The sequence below is a fragment of the Engystomops pustulosus genome, unplaced genomic scaffold, assembly GCF_040894005.1.
Source record: "Engystomops pustulosus unplaced genomic scaffold, aEngPut4.maternal MAT_SCAFFOLD_676, whole genome shotgun sequence".
NCBI lineage: Eukaryota > Metazoa > Chordata > Amphibia > Anura > Leptodactylidae > Engystomops > Engystomops pustulosus.
In genome coordinates, this window is record NW_027285555.1 from 24072 (window position 1) to 41323 (window position 17252).

Below are 17252 nucleotides of genomic sequence, written 5' to 3' on the forward strand. Positions count from 1 at the left end.
AGCAAGGGGGAAAAAAAAAAAAAAAAAAGAAATTTTTTTTTTCAACAAAACAAGAAACCACAGAGACATGTGAAGAGCATGTAGAATGATGTGAAAACTATCAATAGAGACATATAATTTTTTTGCTGAAGTTTGTTCTGTTTTTGACCATAGAAAATCAGGGGAAAGCGCGAACGCAGTCCCCCACTACCACAAATTATGCAGTCGAGTTTCCCGCATTTGGGGAAATCGCAGGGGTCAGCACACCCGGAGTGCAATGGGTGAGCCTCACCCTGGGAGAACCACCTTTGTGATCATGGTATCTCCCCTGCCAGGTAAGTATGAGTTGCTTGGCGCTTGCTTGAGTGGCGTGGGCCAGCGGGGGCTGGCCCCCTCGCGGAGAGGAGGGCAACCTTGCGGGCCCGGGGTCAGTTGGCCGCCGGCAAGAGTCAAGCTGAGGAGCTTGGCTGTTGCGGAGGTGGCCCCCCAAGCTGTACAGCTTTTGGCCCCGGCGGCCGGCAGGCTGGTGATTGAAATCATCTCTCCCAAGATGCACAGCTGTATTTGCATGAAAGGGGAGTTGACAATCGAGAGAGGGAGCGAGCTACAGTGGAGCTGGGCGGGTGTGGTGCTCAGCTAAAGAGGAGGTGTTCTGGCTAGGCCTCAAGTGTACACACAGAAACACAATGGCTGCACAGCTGGAGACAGACAGCTAGCTATCTATGCAAGAGGGAAGGGAGGCGGGTGGTTTGGAGTTGTGGCCAATGCGAAGCCAGAAGTCTTTGTCACCTGGCGCTATAAAAGCGAGCAGGCCTGCCTGCTGTAGGTGCCGTCTGGTCTGCTTGCATTGTTCTTTGTGGTCCTCATCAGCGTCGCCTGACAAAGTGTCTGGGACAGCAAAAGAGGTGACAAAAATGACACGAAAGAGAAACAAAGAAGCGGCAGGAAAGAGTGTGCATGCCGACAAAGGAGGTAGGTAAAGAAGAAGCAGAAGCAGCAACAACAGAAGGTCAATTTGAAAAGTGGCAATTAGAAGGGAAAAAGCCGAACACGCTGGTGTTTTTCTTGCCACAAGGCGGAGACAGAGGAGGCCAAGTTGTGACCTGGACATTGAAGGAACAACTGTATGTCCTTCTTCTTCTGCACTTTTCCTTCTTATCCAGCTGTGCTTTGCTTTCTGCAAGGTGGAGGAAAGGGATGGAATTGTTCCCTGCTTCCGAGATGGATCCAGCCAATGGAAGAACCGAGCAAACAGCCCGGCACTGAACAGCAAGGGGGAAAAAAAAAAAAAAAAAAGAAATTTTTTTTTTCAACAAAACAAGAAACCACAGAGACATGTGAAGAGCATGTAGAATGATGTGAAAACTATCAATAGAGACATATAATTTTTTTGCTGAAGTTTGTTCTGTTTTTGACCATAGAAAATCAGGGGAAAGCGCGAACGCAGTCCCCCACTACCACAAATTATGCAGTCGAGTTTCCCGCATTTGGGGAAATCGCAGGGGTCAGCACACCCGGAGTGCAATGGGTGAGCCTCACCCTGGGAGAACCACCTTTGTGATCATGGTATCTCCCCTGCCAGGTAAGTATGAGTTGCTTGGCGCTTGCTTGAGTGGCGTGGGCCAGCGGGGGCTGGCCCCCTCGCGGAGAGGAGGGCAACCTTGCGGGCCCGGGGTCAGTTGGCCGCCGGCAAGAGTCAAGCTGAGGAGCTTGGCTGTTGCGGAGGTGGCCCCCCAAGCTGTACAGCTTTTGGCCCCGGCGGCCGGCAGGCTGGTGATTGAAATCATCTCTCCCAAGATGCACAGCTGTATTTGCATGAAAGGGGAGTTGACAATCGAGAGAGGGAGCGAGCTACAGTGGAGCTGGGCGGGTGTGGTGCTCAGCTAAAGAGGAGGTGTTCTGGCTAGGCCTCAAGTGTACACACAGAAACACAATGGCTGCACAGCTGGAGACAGACAGCTAGCTATCTATGCAAGAGGGAAGGGAGGCGGGTGGTTTGGAGTTGTGGCCAATGCGAAGCCAGAAGTCTTTGTCACCTGGCGCTATAAAAGCGAGCAGGCCTGCCTGCTGTAGGTGCCGTCTGGTCTGCTTGCATTGTTCTTTGTGGTCCTCATCAGCGTCGCCTGACAAAGTGTCTGGGACAGCAAAAGAGGTGACAAAAATGACACGAAAGAGAAACAAAGAAGCGGCAGGAAAGAGTGTGCATGCCGACAAAGGAGGTAGGTAAAGAAGAAGCAGAAGCAGCAACAACAGAAGGTCAATTTGAAAAGTGGCAATTAGAAGGGAAAAAGCCGAACACGCTGGTGTTTTTCTTGCCACAAGGCGGAGACAGAGGAGGCCAAGTTGTGACCTGGACATTGAAGGAACAACTGTATGTCCTTCTTCTTCTGCACTTTTCCTTCTTATCCAGCTGTGCTTTGCTTTCTGCAAGGTGGAGGAAAGGGATGGAATTGTTCCCTGCTTCCGAGATGGATCCAGCCAATGGAAGAACCGAGCAAACAGCCCGGCACTGAACAGCAAGGGGGAAAAAAAAAAAAAAAAAAGAAATTTTTTTTTTCAACAAAACAAGAAACCACAGAGACATGTGAAGAGCATGTAGAATGATGTGAAAACTATCAATAGAGACATATAATTTTTTTGCTGAAGTTTGTTCTGTTTTTGACCATAGAAAATCAGGGGAAAGCGCGAACGCAGTCCCCCACTACCACAAATTATGCAGTCGAGTTTCCCGCATTTGGGGAAATCGCAGGGGTCAGCACACCCGGAGTGCAATGGGTGAGCCTCACCCTGGGAGAACCACCTTTGTGATCATGGTATCTCCCCTGCCAGGTAAGTATGAGTTGCTTGGCGCTTGCTTGAGTGGCGTGGGCCAGCGGGGGCTGGCCCCCTCGCGGAGAGGAGGGCAACCTTGCGGGCCCGGGGTCAGTTGGCCGCCGGCAAGAGTCAAGCTGAGGAGCTTGGCTGTTGCGGAGGTGGCCCCCCAAGCTGTACAGCTTTTGGCCCCGGCGGCCGGCAGGCTGGTGATTGAAATCATCTCTCCCAAGATGCACAGCTGTATTTGCATGAAAGGGGAGTTGACAATCGAGAGAGGGAGCGAGCTACAGTGGAGCTGGGCGGGTGTGGTGCTCAGCTAAAGAGGAGGTGTTCTGGCTAGGCCTCAAGTGTACACACAGAAACACAATGGCTGCACAGCTGGAGACAGACAGCTAGCTATCTATGCAAGAGGGAAGGGAGGCGGGTGGTTTGGAGTTGTGGCCAATGCGAAGCCAGAAGTCTTTGTCACCTGGCGCTATAAAAGCGAGCAGGCCTGCCTGCTGTAGGTGCCGTCTGGTCTGCTTGCATTGTTCTTTGTGGTCCTCATCAGCGTCGCCTGACAAAGTGTCTGGGACAGCAAAAGAGGTGACAAAAATGACACGAAAGAGAAACAAAGAAGCGGCAGGAAAGAGTGTGCATGCCGACAAAGGAGGTAGGTAAAGAAGAAGCAGAAGCAGCAACAACAGAAGGTCAATTTGAAAAGTGGCAATTAGAAGGGAAAAAGCCGAACACGCTGGTGTTTTTCTTGCCACAAGGCGGAGACAGAGGAGGCCAAGTTGTGACCTGGACATTGAAGGAACAACTGTATGTCCTTCTTCTTCTGCACTTTTCCTTCTTATCCAGCTGTGCTTTGCTTTCTGCAAGGTGGAGGAAAGGGATGGAATTGTTCCCTGCTTCCGAGATGGATCCAGCCAATGGAAGAACCGAGCAAACAGCCCGGCACTGAACAGCAAGGGGGAAAAAAAAAAAAAAAAAAGAAATTTTTTTTTTCAACAAAACAAGAAACCACAGAGACATGTGAAGAGCATGTAGAATGATGTGAAAACTATCAATAGAGACATATAATTTTTTTGCTGAAGTTTGTTCTGTTTTTGACCATAGAAAATCAGGGGAAAGCGCGAACGCAGTCCCCCACTACCACAAATTATGCAGTCGAGTTTCCCGCATTTGGGGAAATCGCAGGGGTCAGCACACCCGGAGTGCAATGGGTGAGCCTCACCCTGGGAGAACCACCTTTGTGATCATGGTATCTCCCCTGCCAGGTAAGTATGAGTTGCTTGGCGCTTGCTTGAGTGGCGTGGGCCAGCGGGGGCTGGCCCCCTCGCGGAGAGGAGGGCAACCTTGCGGGCCCGGGGTCAGTTGGCCGCCGGCAAGAGTCAAGCTGAGGAGCTTGGCTGTTGCGGAGGTGGCCCCCCAAGCTGTACAGCTTTTGGCCCCGGCGGCCGGCAGGCTGGTGATTGAAATCATCTCTCCCAAGATGCACAGCTGTATTTGCATGAAAGGGGAGTTGACAATCGAGAGAGGGAGCGAGCTACAGTGGAGCTGGGCGGGTGTGGTGCTCAGCTAAAGAGGAGGTGTTCTGGCTAGGCCTCAAGTGTACACACAGAAACACAATGGCTGCACAGCTGGAGACAGACAGCTAGCTATCTATGCAAGAGGGAAGGGAGGCGGGTGGTTTGGAGTTGTGGCCAATGCGAAGCCAGAAGTCTTTGTCACCTGGCGCTATAAAAGCGAGCAGGCCTGCCTGCTGTAGGTGCCGTCTGGTCTGCTTGCATTGTTCTTTGTGGTCCTCATCAGCGTCGCCTGACAAAGTGTCTGGGACAGCAAAAGAGGTGACAAAAATGACACGAAAGAGAAACAAAGAAGCGGCAGGAAAGAGTGTGCATGCCGACAAAGGAGGTAGGTAAAGAAGAAGCAGAAGCAGCAACAACAGAAGGTCAATTTGAAAAGTGGCAATTAGAAGGGAAAAAGCCGAACACGCTGGTGTTTTTCTTGCCACAAGGCGGAGACAGAGGAGGCCAAGTTGTGACCTGGACATTGAAGGAACAACTGTATGTCCTTCTTCTTCTGCACTTTTCCTTCTTATCCAGCTGTGCTTTGCTTTCTGCAAGGTGGAGGAAAGGGATGGAATTGTTCCCTGCTTCCGAGATGGATCCAGCCAATGGAAGAACCGAGCAAACAGCCCGGCACTGAACAGCAAGGGGGAAAAAAAAAAAAAAAAAGAAATTTTTTTTTTCAACAAAACAAGAAACCACAGAGACATGTGAAGAGCATGTAGAATGATGTGAAAACTATCAATAGAGACATATAATTTTTTTGCTGAAGTTTGTTCTGTTTTTGACCATAGAAAATCAGGGGAAAGCGCGAACGCAGTCCCCCACTACCACAAATTATGCAGTCGAGTTTCCCGCATTTGGGGAAATCGCAGGGGTCAGCACACCCGGAGTGCAATGGGTGAGCCTCACCCTGGGAGAACCACCTTTGTGATCATGGTATCTCCCCTGCCAGGTAAGTATGAGTTGCTTGGCGCTTGCTTGAGTGGCGTGGGCCAGCGGGGGCTGGCCCCCTCGCGGAGAGGAGGGCAACCTTGCGGGCCCGGGGTCAGTTGGCCGCCGGCAAGAGTCAAGCTGAGGAGCTTGGCTGTTGCGGAGGTGGCCCCCCAAGCTGTACAGCTTTTGGCCCCGGCGGCCGGCAGGCTGGTGATTGAAATCATCTCTCCCAAGATGCACAGCTGTATTTGCATGAAAGGGGAGTTGACAATCGAGAGAGGGAGCGAGCTACAGTGGAGCTGGGCGGGTGTGGTGCTCAGCTAAAGAGGAGGTGTTCTGGCTAGGCCTCAAGTGTACACACAGAAACACAATGGCTGCACAGCTGGAGACAGACAGCTAGCTATCTATGCAAGAGGGAAGGGAGGCGGGTGGTTTGGAGTTGTGGCCAATGCGAAGCCAGAAGTCTTTGTCACCTGGCGCTATAAAAGCGAGCAGGCCTGCCTGCTGTAGGTGCCGTCTGGTCTGCTTGCATTGTTCTTTGTGGTCCTCATCAGCGTCGCCTGACAAAGTGTCTGGGACAGCAAAAGAGGTGACAAAAATGACACGAAAGAGAAACAAAGAAGCGGCAGGAAAGAGTGTGCATGCCGACAAAGGAGGTAGGTAAAGAAGAAGCAGAAGCAGCAACAACAGAAGGTCAATTTGAAAAGTGGCAATTAGAAGGGAAAAAGCCGAACACGCTGGTGTTTTTCTTGCCACAAGGCGGAGACAGAGGAGGCCAAGTTGTGACCTGGACATTGAAGGAACAACTGTATGTCCTTCTTCTTCTGCACTTTTCCTTCTTATCCAGCTGTGCTTTGCTTTCTGCAAGGTGGAGGAAAGGGATGGAATTGTTCCCTGCTTCCGAGATGGATCCAGCCAATGGAAGAACCGAGCAAACAGCCCGGCACTGAACAGCAAGGGGGAAAAAAAAAAAAAAAAAGAAATTTTTTTTTTCAACAAAACAAGAAACCACAGAGACATGTGAAGAGCATGTAGAATGATGTGAAAACTATCAATAGAGACATATAATTTTTTTGCTGAAGTTTGTTCTGTTTTTGACCATAGAAAATCAGGGGAAAGCGCGAACGCAGTCCCCCACTACCACAAATTATGCAGTCGAGTTTCCCGCATTTGGGGAAATCGCAGGGGTCAGCACACCCGGAGTGCAATGGGTGAGCCTCACCCTGGGAGAACCACCTTTGTGATCATGGTATCTCCCCTGCCAGGTAAGTATGAGTTGCTTGGCGCTTGCTTGAGTGGCGTGGGCCAGCGGGGGCTGGCCCCCTCGCGGAGAGGAGGGCAACCTTGCGGGCCCGGGGTCAGTTGGCCGCCGGCAAGAGTCAAGCTGAGGAGCTTGGCTGTTGCGGAGGTGGCCCCCCAAGCTGTACAGCTTTTGGCCCCGGCGGCCGGCAGGCTGGTGATTGAAATCATCTCTCCCAAGATGCACAGCTGTATTTGCATGAAAGGGGAGTTGACAATCGAGAGAGGGAGCGAGCTACAGTGGAGCTGGGCGGGTGTGGTGCTCAGCTAAAGAGGAGGTGTTCTGGCTAGGCCTCAAGTGTACACACAGAAACACAATGGCTGCACAGCTGGAGACAGACAGCTAGCTATCTATGCAAGAGGGAAGGGAGGCGGGTGGTTTGGAGTTGTGGCCAATGCGAAGCCAGAAGTCTTTGTCACCTGGCGCTATAAAAGCGAGCAGGCCTGCCTGCTGTAGGTGCCGTCTGGTCTGCTTGCATTGTTCTTTGTGGTCCTCATCAGCGTCGCCTGACAAAGTGTCTGGGACAGCAAAAGAGGTGACAAAAATGACACGAAAGAGAAACAAAGAAGCGGCAGGAAAGAGTGTGCATGCCGACAAAGGAGGTAGGTAAAGAAGAAGCAGAAGCAGCAACAACAGAAGGTCAATTTGAAAAGTGGCAATTAGAAGGGAAAAAGCCGAACACGCTGGTGTTTTTCTTGCCACAAGGCGGAGACAGAGGAGGCCAAGTTGTGACCTGGACATTGAAGGAACAACTGTATGTCCTTCTTCTTCTGCACTTTTCCTTCTTATCCAGCTGTGCTTTGCTTTCTGCAAGGTGGAGGAAAGGGATGGAATTGTTCCCTGCTTCCGAGATGGATCCAGCCAATGGAAGAACCGAGCAAACAGCCCGGCACTGAACAGCAAGGGGGAAAAAAAAAAAAAAAAAAGAAATTTTTTTTTTCAACAAAACAAGAAACCACAGAGACATGTGAAGAGCATGTAGAATGATGTGAAAACTATCAATAGAGACATATAATTTTTTTGCTGAAGTTTGTTCTGTTTTTGACCATAGAAAATCAGGGGAAAGCGCGAACGCAGTCCCCCACTACCACAAATTATGCAGTCGAGTTTCCCGCATTTGGGGAAATCGCAGGGGTCAGCACACCCGGAGTGCAATGGGTGAGCCTCACCCTGGGAGAACCACCTTTGTGATCATGGTATCTCCCCTGCCAGGTAAGTATGAGTTGCTTGGCGCTTGCTTGAGTGGCGTGGGCCAGCGGGGGCTGGCCCCCTCGCGGAGAGGAGGGCAACCTTGCGGGCCCGGGGTCAGTTGGCCGCCGGCAAGAGTCAAGCTGAGGAGCTTGGCTGTTGCGGAGGTGGCCCCCCAAGCTGTACAGCTTTTGGCCCCGGCGGCCGGCAGGCTGGTGATTGAAATCATCTCTCCCAAGATGCACAGCTGTATTTGCATGAAAGGGGAGTTGACAATCGAGAGAGGGAGCGAGCTACAGTGGAGCTGGGCGGGTGTGGTGCTCAGCTAAAGAGGAGGTGTTCTGGCTAGGCCTCAAGTGTACACACAGAAACACAATGGCTGCACAGCTGGAGACAGACAGCTAGCTATCTATGCAAGAGGGAAGGGAGGCGGGTGGTTTGGAGTTGTGGCCAATGCGAAGCCAGAAGTCTTTGTCACCTGGCGCTATAAAAGCGAGCAGGCCTGCCTGCTGTAGGTGCCGTCTGGTCTGCTTGCATTGTTCTTTGTGGTCCTCATCAGCGTCGCCTGACAAAGTGTCTGGGACAGCAAAAGAGGTGACAAAAATGACACGAAAGAGAAACAAAGAAGCGGCAGGAAAGAGTGTGCATGCCGACAAAGGAGGTAGGTAAAGAAGAAGCAGAAGCAGCAACAACAGAAGGTCAATTTGAAAAGTGGCAATTAGAAGGGAAAAAGCCGAACACGCTGGTGTTTTTCTTGCCACAAGGCGGAGACAGAGGAGGCCAAGTTGTGACCTGGACATTGAAGGAACAACTGTATGTCCTTCTTCTTCTGCACTTTTCCTTCTTATCCAGCTGTGCTTTGCTTTCTGCAAGGTGGAGGAAAGGGATGGAATTGTTCCCTGCTTCCGAGATGGATCCAGCCAATGGAAGAACCGAGCAAACAGCCCGGCACTGAACAGCAAGGGGGAAAAAAAAAAAAAAAAAAGAAATTTTTTTTTTCAACAAAACAAGAAACCACAGAGACATGTGAAGAGCATGTAGAATGATGTGAAAACTATCAATAGAGACATATAATTTTTTTGCTGAAGTTTGTTCTGTTTTTGACCATAGAAAATCAGGGGAAAGCGCGAACGCAGTCCCCCACTACCACAAATTATGCAGTCGAGTTTCCCGCATTTGGGGAAATCGCAGGGGTCAGCACACCCGGAGTGCAATGGGTGAGCCTCACCCTGGGAGAACCACCTTTGTGATCATGGTATCTCCCCTGCCAGGTAAGTATGAGTTGCTTGGCGCTTGCTTGAGTGGCGTGGGCCAGCGGGGGCTGGCCCCCTCGCGGAGAGGAGGGCAACCTTGCGGGCCCGGGGTCAGTTGGCCGCCGGCAAGAGTCAAGCTGAGGAGCTTGGCTGTTGCGGAGGTGGCCCCCCAAGCTGTACAGCTTTTGGCCCCGGCGGCCGGCAGGCTGGTGATTGAAATCATCTCTCCCAAGATGCACAGCTGTATTTGCATGAAAGGGGAGTTGACAATCGAGAGAGGGAGCGAGCTACAGTGGAGCTGGGCGGGTGTGGTGCTCAGCTAAAGAGGAGGTGTTCTGGCTAGGCCTCAAGTGTACACACAGAAACACAATGGCTGCACAGCTGGAGACAGACAGCTAGCTATCTATGCAAGAGGGAAGGGAGGCGGGTGGTTTGGAGTTGTGGCCAATGCGAAGCCAGAAGTCTTTGTCACCTGGCGCTATAAAAGCGAGCAGGCCTGCCTGCTGTAGGTGCCGTCTGGTCTGCTTGCATTGTTCTTTGTGGTCCTCATCAGCGTCGCCTGACAAAGTGTCTGGGACAGCAAAAGAGGTGACAAAAATGACACGAAAGAGAAACAAAGAAGCGGCAGGAAAGAGTGTGCATGCCGACAAAGGAGGTAGGTAAAGAAGAAGCAGAAGCAGCAACAACAGAAGGTCAATTTGAAAAGTGGCAATTAGAAGGGAAAAAGCCGAACACGCTGGTGTTTTTCTTGCCACAAGGCGGAGACAGAGGAGGCCAAGTTGTGACCTGGACATTGAAGGAACAACTGTATGTCCTTCTTCTTCTGCACTTTTCCTTCTTATCCAGCTGTGCTTTGCTTTCTGCAAGGTGGAGGAAAGGGATGGAATTGTTCCCTGCTTCCGAGATGGATCCAGCCAATGGAAGAACCGAGCAAACAGCCCGGCACTGAACAGCAAGGGGGAAAAAAAAAAAAAAAAAAGAAATTTTTTTTTTCAACAAAACAAGAAACCACAGAGACATGTGAAGAGCATGTAGAATGATGTGAAAACTATCAATAGAGACATATAATTTTTTTGCTGAAGTTTGTTCTGTTTTTGACCATAGAAAATCAGGGGAAAGCGCGAACGCAGTCCCCCACTACCACAAATTATGCAGTCGAGTTTCCCGCATTTGGGGAAATCGCAGGGGTCAGCACACCCGGAGTGCAATGGGTGAGCCTCACCCTGGGAGAACCACCTTTGTGATCATGGTATCTCCCCTGCCAGGTAAGTATGAGTTGCTTGGCGCTTGCTTGAGTGGCGTGGGCCAGCGGGGGCTGGCCCCCTCGCGGAGAGGAGGGCAACCTTGCGGGCCCGGGGTCAGTTGGCCGCCGGCAAGAGTCAAGCTGAGGAGCTTGGCTGTTGCGGAGGTGGCCCCCCAAGCTGTACAGCTTTTGGCCCCGGCGGCCGGCAGGCTGGTGATTGAAATCATCTCTCCCAAGATGCACAGCTGTATTTGCATGAAAGGGGAGTTGACAATCGAGAGAGGGAGCGAGCTACAGTGGAGCTGGGCGGGTGTGGTGCTCAGCTAAAGAGGAGGTGTTCTGGCTAGGCCTCAAGTGTACACACAGAAACACAATGGCTGCACAGCTGGAGACAGACAGCTAGCTATCTATGCAAGAGGGAAGGGAGGCGGGTGGTTTGGAGTTGTGGCCAATGCGAAGCCAGAAGTCTTTGTCACCTGGCGCTATAAAAGCGAGCAGGCCTGCCTGCTGTAGGTGCCGTCTGGTCTGCTTGCATTGTTCTTTGTGGTCCTCATCAGCGTCGCCTGACAAAGTGTCTGGGACAGCAAAAGAGGTGACAAAAATGACACGAAAGAGAAACAAAGAAGCGGCAGGAAAGAGTGTGCATGCCGACAAAGGAGGTAGGTAAAGAAGAAGCAGAAGCAGCAACAACAGAAGGTCAATTTGAAAAGTGGCAATTAGAAGGGAAAAAGCCGAACACGCTGGTGTTTTTCTTGCCACAAGGCGGAGACAGAGGAGGCCAAGTTGTGACCTGGACATTGAAGGAACAACTGTATGTCCTTCTTCTTCTGCACTTTTCCTTCTTATCCAGCTGTGCTTTGCTTTCTGCAAGGTGGAGGAAAGGGATGGAATTGTTCCCTGCTTCCGAGATGGATCCAGCCAATGGAAGAACCGAGCAAACAGCCCGGCACTGAACAGCAAGGGGGAAAAAAAAAAAAAAAAAAGAAATTTTTTTTTTCAACAAAACAAGAAACCACAGAGACATGTGAAGAGCATGTAGAATGATGTGAAAACTATCAATAGAGACATATAATTTTTTTGCTGAAGTTTGTTCTGTTTTTGACCATAGAAAATCAGGGGAAAGCGCGAACGCAGTCCCCCACTACCACAAATTATGCAGTCGAGTTTCCCGCATTTGGGGAAATCGCAGGGGTCAGCACACCCGGAGTGCAATGGGTGAGCCTCACCCTGGGAGAACCACCTTTGTGATCATGGTATCTCCCCTGCCAGGTAAGTATGAGTTGCTTGGCGCTTGCTTGAGTGGCGTGGGCCAGCGGGGGCTGGCCCCCTCGCGGAGAGGAGGGCAACCTTGCGGGCCCGGGGTCAGTTGGCCGCCGGCAAGAGTCAAGCTGAGGAGCTTGGCTGTTGCGGAGGTGGCCCCCCAAGCTGTACAGCTTTTGGCCCCGGCGGCCGGCAGGCTGGTGATTGAAATCATCTCTCCCAAGATGCACAGCTGTATTTGCATGAAAGGGGAGTTGACAATCGAGAGAGGGAGCGAGCTACAGTGGAGCTGGGCGGGTGTGGTGCTCAGCTAAAGAGGAGGTGTTCTGGCTAGGCCTCAAGTGTACACACAGAAACACAATGGCTGCACAGCTGGAGACAGACAGCTAGCTATCTATGCAAGAGGGAAGGGAGGCGGGTGGTTTGGAGTTGTGGCCAATGCGAAGCCAGAAGTCTTTGTCACCTGGCGCTATAAAAGCGAGCAGGCCTGCCTGCTGTAGGTGCCGTCTGGTCTGCTTGCATTGTTCTTTGTGGTCCTCATCAGCGTCGCCTGACAAAGTGTCTGGGACAGCAAAAGAGGTGACAAAAATGACACGAAAGAGAAACAAAGAAGCGGCAGGAAAGAGTGTGCATGCCGACAAAGGAGGTAGGTAAAGAAGAAGCAGAAGCAGCAACAACAGAAGGTCAATTTGAAAAGTGGCAATTAGAAGGGAAAAAGCCGAACACGCTGGTGTTTTTCTTGCCACAAGGCGGAGACAGAGGAGGCCAAGTTGTGACCTGGACATTGAAGGAACAACTGTATGTCCTTCTTCTTCTGCACTTTTCCTTCTTATCCAGCTGTGCTTTGCTTTCTGCAAGGTGGAGGAAAGGGATGGAATTGTTCCCTGCTTCCGAGATGGATCCAGCCAATGGAAGAACCGAGCAAACAGCCCGGCACTGAACAGCAAGGGGGAAAAAAAAAAAAAAAAAAGAAATTTTTTTTTTCAACAAAACAAGAAACCACAGAGACATGTGAAGAGCATGTAGAATGATGTGAAAACTATCAATAGAGACATATAATTTTTTTGCTGAAGTTTGTTCTGTTTTTGACCATAGAAAATCAGGGGAAAGCGCGAACGCAGTCCCCCACTACCACAAATTATGCAGTCGAGTTTCCCGCATTTGGGGAAATCGCAGGGGTCAGCACACCCGGAGTGCAATGGGTGAGCCTCACCCTGGGAGAACCACCTTTGTGATCATGGTATCTCCCCTGCCAGGTAAGTATGAGTTGCTTGGCGCTTGCTTGAGTGGCGTGGGCCAGCGGGGGCTGGCCCCCTCGCGGAGAGGAGGGCAACCTTGCGGGCCCGGGGTCAGTTGGCCGCCGGCAAGAGTCAAGCTGAGGAGCTTGGCTGTTGCGGAGGTGGCCCCCCAAGCTGTACAGCTTTTGGCCCCGGCGGCCGGCAGGCTGGTGATTGAAATCATCTCTCCCAAGATGCACAGCTGTATTTGCATGAAAGGGGAGTTGACAATCGAGAGAGGGAGCGAGCTACAGTGGAGCTGGGCGGGTGTGGTGCTCAGCTAAAGAGGAGGTGTTCTGGCTAGGCCTCAAGTGTACACACAGAAACACAATGGCTGCACAGCTGGAGACAGACAGCTAGCTATCTATGCAAGAGGGAAGGGAGGCGGGTGGTTTGGAGTTGTGGCCAATGCGAAGCCAGAAGTCTTTGTCACCTGGCGCTATAAAAGCGAGCAGGCCTGCCTGCTGTAGGTGCCGTCTGGTCTGCTTGCATTGTTCTTTGTGGTCCTCATCAGCGTCGCCTGACAAAGTGTCTGGGACAGCAAAAGAGGTGACAAAAATGACACGAAAGAGAAACAAAGAAGCGGCAGGAAAGAGTGTGCATGCCGACAAAGGAGGTAGGTAAAGAAGAAGCAGAAGCAGCAACAACAGAAGGTCAATTTGAAAAGTGGCAATTAGAAGGGAAAAAGCCGAACACGCTGGTGTTTTTCTTGCCACAAGGCGGAGACAGAGGAGGCCAAGTTGTGACCTGGACATTGAAGGAACAACTGTATGTCCTTCTTCTTCTGCACTTTTCCTTCTTATCCAGCTGTGCTTTGCTTTCTGCAAGGTGGAGGAAAGGGATGGAATTGTTCCCTGCTTCCGAGATGGATCCAGCCAATGGAAGAACCGAGCAAACAGCCCGGCACTGAACAGCAAGGGGAAAAAAAAAAAAAAAAAAGAAATTTTTTTTTCAACAAAACAAGAAACCACAGAGACATGTGAAGAGCATGTAGAATGATGTGAAAACTATCAATAGAGACATATAATTTTTTTGCTGAAGTTTGTTCTGTTTTTGACCATAGAAAATCAGGGGAAAGCGCGAACGCAGTCCCCCACTACCACAAATTATGCAGTCGAGTTTCCCGCATTTGGGGAAATCGCAGGGGTCAGCACACCCGGAGTGCAATGGGTGAGCCTCACCCTGGGAGAACCACCTTTGTGATCATGGTATCTCCCCTGCCAGGTAAGTATGAGTTGCTTGGCGCTTGCTTGAGTGGCGTGGGCCAGCGGGGGCTGGCCCCCTCGCGGAGAGGAGGGCAACCTTGCGGGCCCGGGGTCAGTTGGCCGCCGGCAAGAGTCAAGCTGAGGAGCTTGGCTGTTGCGGAGGTGGCCCCCCAAGCTGTACAGCTTTTGGCCCCGGCGGCCGGCAGGCTGGTGATTGAAATCATCTCTCCCAAGATGCACAGCTGTATTTGCATGAAAGGGGAGTTGACAATCGAGAGAGGGAGCGAGCTACAGTGGAGCTGGGCGGGTGTGGTGCTCAGCTAAAGAGGAGGTGTTCTGGCTAGGCCTCAAGTGTACACACAGAAACACAATGGCTGCACAGCTGGAGACAGACAGCTAGCTATCTATGCAAGAGGGAAGGGAGGCGGGTGGTTTGGAGTTGTGGCCAATGCGAAGCCAGAAGTCTTTGTCACCTGGCGCTATAAAAGCGAGCAGGCCTGCCTGCTGTAGGTGCCGTCTGGTCTGCTTGCATTGTTCTTTGTGGTCCTCATCAGCGTCGCCTGACAAAGTGTCTGGGACAGCAAAAGAGGTGACAAAAATGACACGAAAGAGAAACAAAGAAGCGGCAGGAAAGAGTGTGCATGCCGACAAAGGAGGTAGGTAAAGAAGAAGCAGAAGCAGCAACAACAGAAGGTCAATTTGAAAAGTGGCAATTAGAAGGGAAAAAGCCGAACACGCTGGTGTTTTTCTTGCCACAAGGCGGAGACAGAGGAGGCCAAGTTGTGACCTGGACATTGAAGGAACAACTGTATGTCCTTCTTCTTCTGCACTTTTCCTTCTTATCCAGCTGTGCTTTGCTTTCTGCAAGGTGGAGGAAAGGGATGGAATTGTTCCCTGCTTCCGAGATGGATCCAGCCAATGGAAGAACCGAGCAAACAGCCCGGCACTGAACAGCAAGGGGGAAAAAAAAAAAAAAAAAAGAAATTTTTTTTTTCAACAAAACAAGAAACCACAGAGACATGTGAAGAGCATGTAGAATGATGTGAAAACTATCAATAGAGACATATAATTTTTTTGCTGAAGTTTGTTCTGTTTTTGACCATAGAAAATCAGGGGAAAGCGCGAACGCAGTCCCCCACTACCACAAATTATGCAGTCGAGTTTCCCGCATTTGGGGAAATCGCAGGGGTCAGCACACCCGGAGTGCAATGGGTGAGCCTCACCCTGGGAGAACCACCTTTGTGATCATGGTATCTCCCCTGCCAGGTAAGTATGAGTTGCTTGGCGCTTGCTTGAGTGGCGTGGGCCAGCGGGGGCTGGCCCCCTCGCGGAGAGGAGGGCAACCTTGCGGGCCCGGGGTCAGTTGGCCGCCGGCAAGAGTCAAGCTGAGGAGCTTGGCTGTTGCGGAGGTGGCCCCCCAAGCTGTACAGCTTTTGGCCCCGGCGGCCGGCAGGCTGGTGATTGAAATCATCTCTCCCAAGATGCACAGCTGTATTTGCATGAAAGGGGAGTTGACAATCGAGAGAGGGAGCGAGCTACAGTGGAGCTGGGCGGGTGTGGTGCTCAGCTAAAGAGGAGGTGTTCTGGCTAGGCCTCAAGTGTACACACAGAAACACAATGGCTGCACAGCTGGAGACAGACAGCTAGCTATCTATGCAAGAGGGAAGGGAGGCGGGTGGTTTGGAGTTGTGGCCAATGCGAAGCCAGAAGTCTTTGTCACCTGGCGCTATAAAAGCGAGCAGGCCTGCCTGCTGTAGGTGCCGTCTGGTCTGCTTGCATTGTTCTTTGTGGTCCTCATCAGCGTCGCCTGACAAAGTGTCTGGGACAGCAAAAGAGGTGACAAAAATGACACGAAAGAGAAACAAAGAAGCGGCAGGAAAGAGTGTGCATGCCGACAAAGGAGGTAGGTAAAGAAGAAGCAGAAGCAGCAACAACAGAAGGTCAATTTGAAAAGTGGCAATTAGAAGGGAAAAAGCCGAACACGCTGGTGTTTTTCTTGCCACAAGGCGGAGACAGAGGAGGCCAAGTTGTGACCTGGACATTGAAGGAACAACTGTATGTCCTTCTTCTTCTGCACTTTTCCTTCTTATCCAGCTGTGCTTTGCTTTCTGCAAGGTGGAGGAAAGGGATGGAATTGTTCCCTGCTTCCGAGATGGATCCAGCCAATGGAAGAACCGAGCAAACAGCCCGGCACTGAACAGCAAGGGGGAAAAAAAAAAAAAAAAAAGAAATTTTTTTTTTCAACAAAACAAGAAACCACAGAGACATGTGAAGAGCATGTAGAATGATGTGAAAACTATCAATAGAGACATATAATTTTTTTGCTGAAGTTTGTTCTGTTTTTGACCATAGAAAATCAGGGGAAAGCGCGAACGCAGTCCCCCACTACCACAAATTATGCAGTCGAGTTTCCCGCATTTGGGGAAATCGCAGGGGTCAGCACACCCGGAGTGCAATGGGTGAGCCTCACCCTGGGAGAACCACCTTTGTGATCATGGTATCTCCCCTGCCAGGTAAGTATGAGTTGCTTGGCGCTTGCTTGAGTGGCGTGGGCCAGCGGGGGCTGGCCCCCTCGCGGAGAGGAGGGCAACCTTGCGGGCCCGGGGTCAGTTGGCCGCCGGCAAGAGTCAAGCTGAGGAGCTTGGCTGTTGCGGAGGTGGCCCCCCAAGCTGTACAGCTTTTGGCCCCGGCGGCCGGCAGGCTGGTGATTGAAATCATCTCTCCCAAGATGCACAGCTGTATTTGCATGAAAGGGGAGTTGACAATCGAGAGAGGGAGCGAGCTACAGTGGAGCTGGGCGGGTGTGGTGCTCAGCTAAAGAGGAGGTGTTCTGGCTAGGCCTCAAGTGTACACACAGAAACACAATGGCTGCACAGCTGGAGACAGACAGCTAGCTATCTATGCAAGAGGGAAGGGAGGCGGGTGGTTTGGAGTTGTGGCCAATGCGAAGCCAGAAGTCTTTGTCACCTGGCGCTATAAAAGCGAGCAGGCCTGCCTGCTGTAGGTGCCGTCTGGTCTGCTTGCATTGTTCTTTGTGGTCCTCATCAGCGTCGCCTGACAAAGTGTCTGGGACAGCAAAAGAGGTGACAAAAATGACACGAAAGAGAAACAAAGAAGCGGCAGGAAAGAGTGTGCATGCCGACAAAGGAGGTAGGTAAAGAAGAAGCAGAAGCAGCAACAACAGAAGGTCAATTTGAAAAGTGGCAATTAGAAGGGAAAAAGCCGAACACGCTGGTGTTTTTCT

General features: G+C 51.3%; 14 non-coding genes across 14 annotated transcripts; all 14 read right to left on the reverse strand.

The window, feature by feature from the left end:
* Positions 1-158: 158 nt before the first annotated feature.
* Positions 159-322, reverse strand: LOC140112271 (U1 spliceosomal RNA). Its single transcript, XR_011852567.1, has one exon. It is a non-coding gene; the product is annotated as a U1 spliceosomal RNA (small nuclear RNA).
* Positions 323-1405: 1083 nt separating this feature from the next.
* LOC140112273 (U1 spliceosomal RNA) lies at positions 1406-1569 on the reverse strand. The gene has a single exon (XR_011852569.1). It is a non-coding gene; the product is annotated as a U1 spliceosomal RNA (small nuclear RNA).
* Positions 1570-2652: 1083 nt separating this feature from the next.
* Positions 2653-2816, reverse strand: LOC140112274 (U1 spliceosomal RNA). The gene has a single exon (XR_011852570.1). It is a non-coding gene; the product is annotated as a U1 spliceosomal RNA (small nuclear RNA).
* Positions 2817-3899: 1083 nt separating this feature from the next.
* LOC140112276 (U1 spliceosomal RNA) lies at positions 3900-4063 on the reverse strand. Its single transcript, XR_011852571.1, has one exon. It is a non-coding gene; the product is annotated as a U1 spliceosomal RNA (small nuclear RNA).
* A 1082-nt stretch (positions 4064-5145) lies between these two features.
* On the reverse strand, positions 5146-5309 carry LOC140112277 (U1 spliceosomal RNA). The gene has a single exon (XR_011852572.1). It is a non-coding gene; the product is annotated as a U1 spliceosomal RNA (small nuclear RNA).
* Positions 5310-6391: 1082 nt separating this feature from the next.
* On the reverse strand, positions 6392-6555 carry LOC140112278 (U1 spliceosomal RNA). The gene has a single exon (XR_011852573.1). It is a non-coding gene; the product is annotated as a U1 spliceosomal RNA (small nuclear RNA).
* A 1083-nt stretch (positions 6556-7638) lies between these two features.
* Positions 7639-7802, reverse strand: LOC140112279 (U1 spliceosomal RNA). Its single transcript, XR_011852574.1, has one exon. It is a non-coding gene; the product is annotated as a U1 spliceosomal RNA (small nuclear RNA).
* A 1083-nt stretch (positions 7803-8885) lies between these two features.
* Positions 8886-9049, reverse strand: LOC140112280 (U1 spliceosomal RNA). The gene has a single exon (XR_011852575.1). It is a non-coding gene; the product is annotated as a U1 spliceosomal RNA (small nuclear RNA).
* Positions 9050-10132: 1083 nt separating this feature from the next.
* On the reverse strand, positions 10133-10296 carry LOC140112281 (U1 spliceosomal RNA). Its single transcript, XR_011852576.1, has one exon. It is a non-coding gene; the product is annotated as a U1 spliceosomal RNA (small nuclear RNA).
* Positions 10297-11379: 1083 nt separating this feature from the next.
* LOC140112282 (U1 spliceosomal RNA) lies at positions 11380-11543 on the reverse strand. The gene has a single exon (XR_011852577.1). It is a non-coding gene; the product is annotated as a U1 spliceosomal RNA (small nuclear RNA).
* A 1083-nt stretch (positions 11544-12626) lies between these two features.
* On the reverse strand, positions 12627-12790 carry LOC140112283 (U1 spliceosomal RNA). Its single transcript, XR_011852578.1, has one exon. It is a non-coding gene; the product is annotated as a U1 spliceosomal RNA (small nuclear RNA).
* A 1081-nt stretch (positions 12791-13871) lies between these two features.
* On the reverse strand, positions 13872-14035 carry LOC140112285 (U1 spliceosomal RNA). Its single transcript, XR_011852580.1, has one exon. It is a non-coding gene; the product is annotated as a U1 spliceosomal RNA (small nuclear RNA).
* A 1083-nt stretch (positions 14036-15118) lies between these two features.
* On the reverse strand, positions 15119-15282 carry LOC140112287 (U1 spliceosomal RNA). Its single transcript, XR_011852581.1, has one exon. It is a non-coding gene; the product is annotated as a U1 spliceosomal RNA (small nuclear RNA).
* A 1083-nt stretch (positions 15283-16365) lies between these two features.
* On the reverse strand, positions 16366-16529 carry LOC140112288 (U1 spliceosomal RNA). The gene has a single exon (XR_011852582.1). It is a non-coding gene; the product is annotated as a U1 spliceosomal RNA (small nuclear RNA).
* Positions 16530-17252: the final 723 nt, after the last annotated feature.